A 4,402-nucleotide genomic window follows, 5' to 3' on the forward strand; every position below is an offset into this window, starting at 1 on the left:
ATTTCTTTGAATTATCTCCTTTTTTTTTTTTTAATTTCATGCATTTTTGCTTACTATTCCAACTAAAAGATAATAGTTTTTTTTTTTCCCTTGAAACTCTTCTATTAGCTATTCTTGTGCATCGCATGGGTTGGCGACTAGTTAGCATACTAGTTAGTATATATAATTATATATGTGCGTGTGTAGATTTTTATGTATGACATGACATAAATATGATTTGAAAAATATTATTTGATCACAAAAAAATATAAAATAAAAATGACTTAAAAGGCTATTACCTAAAAGAATTAATTAGGAAGAAAATGAATAGACCTTTGTTTTTGGTTGGAAAAATGAAAGGACTTAGGCTGGGTTTGGTAAGATGTAAATTATTTTTCGAGTATAAAATAATTTCAGTTGAAAATATTTTATGAAAAGGAAAATATTTTCAGATGTTTGTTTTGGGCTCTAGGAAATACACCGGAAAAGTATTTTCAATGTTTGGTCGTGCATGTAAAAGCATTTTTCCAGAAAATATTTTCCTACGTTTGGGCCCCCAATGTAAAACATTTCAGGAAAATGCCAAAAAAATATACTTATAATACAATTGAGCATCTCAAAATACCTATACACATCATACATGCACATCCATTAATTCCAATCACAAAAAAAATGAACATTATACACATCCAAGTTTTACATAACAATGACAGAGGTACCCACATACAAAAATCACAACCCTAATACAACTTTCATGGTCATTCACCCAAGTTTAGATGTGCCATTTTATTGAGCTCATCATCGGGCAGGACTTGAGATGCCACTGCGTTTAGCATTCTTGCATTTAACTTTGCAATCTTCATTGCATGGTTGCGCTGCTCAATTGCGATATCTAATTGATATTTCAATAAATTGTATTTAACATCTTCTGTGCTGGAACTCTTTTCAATTAAAGGAGTTGAAGGAGTACTGGATGAAGAACCTTGTTGCACATTCCACCATCAATCTGCCAAAACTTCATAAAAGAAATTTATGCATCCAATTTATGCTTAAACGCCTTGTGGTTTGCCCCAGAATATTGATGGACTTGGGCATGAGCTTCTTCCCATGTGTTGTACACTCTAGGCACACGACCAACAAACATGACGTATGTCTTACCCTTTAGGTGGTCAATAGTATAAACAGTTTTAAAACTCAATTTGGCATTATGACATACATATTTTTAGCATACCAAATTATTTGACATACCATTCAATCAAATGTGCAAGCAAGAAGATGATATTTACCAAAACACAACCTGCAATACAAGACAGTGTAGACTCATTCAACATCATCTCAGCAAAGTATTGTAACGAGCCCAATTCAAGAACAATGCTAATTTCAGTTTACCAAAATACACAGAAATTGCTATATACCTTCACAAACACTATTGCAGATAACATTATGCACATATATTTTTTTATACACAAATAAAATCTATAAATACCTATAAATATATATATATATATATATATCAATATCTAAATAAATAAATACAGATATTCATATATATATATATATATATATATTAATCAAAATACCTTCGGGTTTGGGATGGGTTTGAGGGATCAGAGAAGAAAAGCCTTCGGGTTTGAGGGGTGGGTTTGATGGATGGGTTTGACTTTTGAGGGATGGGTTTGCGCAAGACGTGTGAGGTCACGTTGTGGATAGAGGGACAAATCGGTGGTTGGGATGGTTAAATCAAGGTGGGTTTAGCTGGGTTCATTGGGGACAGATCAGCGGCTGGGTTCATCGAGGAAATGCAGTTCTCGAAGATGGGTTTGAGCATGACGGAGGAGCTGAGGCGGTGTGATCAGGAGAAGAAAAGCCAAGGAAGATAAGGAAATAGTACTTACCGGCGCGTGGAGGGGATTGAACGGCATGATTTGACCAACGATGGGTTTGGGTGGATCGAAGACTAGACCAACCTTACCACTGCTCTCTCTCTCTTTCTCTATTTTCAATCCGTAAAATTTTGTTTGAAGGTAATTAGAATGTGTAAAATATTTTACACTTGAGGGGCTCTTATTTTACGATCAAAGAATTTGATTTTCCCTTTGAACGAGTTTAACATGTGGTCCCAAACACACATGATGGTGTAAAATGTTTTCCAACTTTTATTTTCACCCAAAACAAACACAGCCTTAGATATGAGTTATCACTTTGATAATATTGTATGTATATAAGTAAATGTGTGTCTATATATATATATATATATATATATATATGTATGTATGTATGTATAGATTTTTATGTATGACATGACATAAATATGATTTGAAAAATATTAATTGACCATAACAAATGTGAAATAAAACGGCTTAAAGGCTATTATCTAAAATAATTTTTATTTTAGAAACATCACTTAAAAGAATTAATTAGAAAGAAAATGAAATAGTTTTATTTTTCTTTGCTTGGGAAATGAAGGGATTTTTTTTTTTCAATGAGAGAAAAATGATAGGACTTAATGGAACATGAATTATCATTTTAATCAAATTTTATTTATGAATTTTTATATTAATTTAATAAGAAATGACATGTTGTCATTGTAAAATATATTAAGAATGTGTCATTGTTGTATGTATTTACCTGCCAAATAAAATGGGAAATGAGATGAATGATTTGGACAAGTTAGAAGTTCACATAATTTTTGCTAACTTGTCATCTCCATTTTTTGCCATGTGTAAGCTTGGGTCACCCAAGCTAAGGATGGCAAGTGCCATTATTTTGGGTGCATACCTTTCTTTCATTTATGTGCTAAACATATACTTGCTCTTTAAGCTAAAGCCCCAACCATTAAAATGATTGACTGTGATAGGAGGGAAAAAATTTGAAAATTCATGTGAAAGTGATACAAAATCGTTCACAGTCTATTATATCAAAGTTATGGTACAAAAATTGTTGTCCGAGAAGAACTCGAGATTATTTTGACTTATCCTCAATTTCAAAAGGTGCAGCCGTCGCTTAAGCTTAAGCTTCGTGCACACTCTCTGCCCCATGCAAAGAAAGTATCCTATCACATATCATTAGCAGCATGCGCCATCTACCTATGCTCTCTCCTTATCCTAACCTATCCCCCACTGGCCCTTTGTGTTTTACTTTTAAGCTTTAGAGTTTACAGTGCTAAACTGCTAATCTTATTTTAATATAGGTCTATGTTCGTTAACAGTAAAATATGAAAAATTTCCACAGTTGAATAAGAAAGTTCCCTACTGCCGAATGAGGAAGATTCCTACCGATAATTATATGAAACATTCCTCTTATTGGCTACTAATTTTCCCGCGCTTTACTCACTAACCATTTTTTTTTTTTTAATTATAAGTTTTAATCGCTCTTGTTTGTCGACAAAATTAATCTTAAGTGCAATAATTAGGCCAAGAACACCGATAGCAACTTAACTGAGAAGTGTGGGCTTGAGTCCCCATCTTGCAATCGGGTGAAAGGCCATTGTCACCAGTGTTTAGGTAAAGAAAACAACCGCACATATATAATTATCTGTATGAATTAAATATTAGGAGATAGTCTTCTCTATTCCTTTCAATCACTCTCATAGAAGATTTGTTTGAGATTCACTTATTTTGTTGAAACTAAAAATTTTTTGTTAAAAGTATTATAGATAAAGGTAAAAATAATCTTTGCCAAATAGACACATAGTATCAAAAAAAATTTGACCTCAAGTTTTTAATTTTATCTCAGACCTCAAGTTCTTTCTTAAATGCTAAGAACTTTCACTAATTAATCAATTTACACTATAATTCCATAAAATGATCAATAGTTAAAGCGAGACAAATCAATACAACTATTCTTAAAGGAAAAAAGAGAGAAGAAATCAAGATTACCGTATACAAAAATAATGCTCTTTGAGGTGAATATTATGTGTATACCCAAATATGCCTGGCTTAACTCCCAACACGCAAATAAGCATATCCAAAGCCCAAACCAATGGGCTACATGCATTTTGTTGGTATAGAATGAGAAATTAATATAAATATATATATATATATATATATAAATATAAATAAATAAATAATTTAAGTATTAAATCTATTAAAAAATTAAATGACACGTCATGATTTGATCTCGGTTAAAACTTCGATCCGATCTTAAAAACCTTTTTCTTTTTTAATTCTTTGAACGATTTGAGTTTCAAAGTCAAAACTATGGTTTTGGCTTGTAGCCACACCATGTGTGGACTGTCGGTTTCGTTGAGAAAAGAAAAATTAAATGACATGTAATAATTTGATCTCAGTTAAACTTCGATTCGATCTTAAATTTTTTTATTTTTAAATTCTTTAAACGTTTTGAGTTTCAAAACTATGGTTTTGGCTTGTAGCCACACCACGTGCGGACTGTCAGTTTTGTTGAGAAAAGTTGAACTAATTAT

The 4,402-nt window shown here is 32.0% G+C and overlaps 1 long non-coding RNA gene across 1 annotated transcript; it reads right to left on the reverse strand.

The window, feature by feature from the left end:
• Positions 1–595: 595 nt before the first annotated feature.
• On the reverse strand, positions 596–2,167 carry LOC126718142 (uncharacterized). Its single transcript, XR_007652847.1, has 2 exons — positions 1,875–2,167; positions 596–1,276 (listed from the first exon to the last, which is right to left on the reverse strand). It is a non-coding gene; the product is annotated as an uncharacterized LOC126718142 (long non-coding RNA).
• Positions 2,168–4,402: the final 2,235 nt, after the last annotated feature.

Source organism: Quercus robur, chromosome 3 (genome assembly GCF_932294415.1).
Source record: "Quercus robur chromosome 3, dhQueRobu3.1, whole genome shotgun sequence".
NCBI lineage: Eukaryota > Viridiplantae > Streptophyta > Magnoliopsida > Fagales > Fagaceae > Quercus > Quercus robur.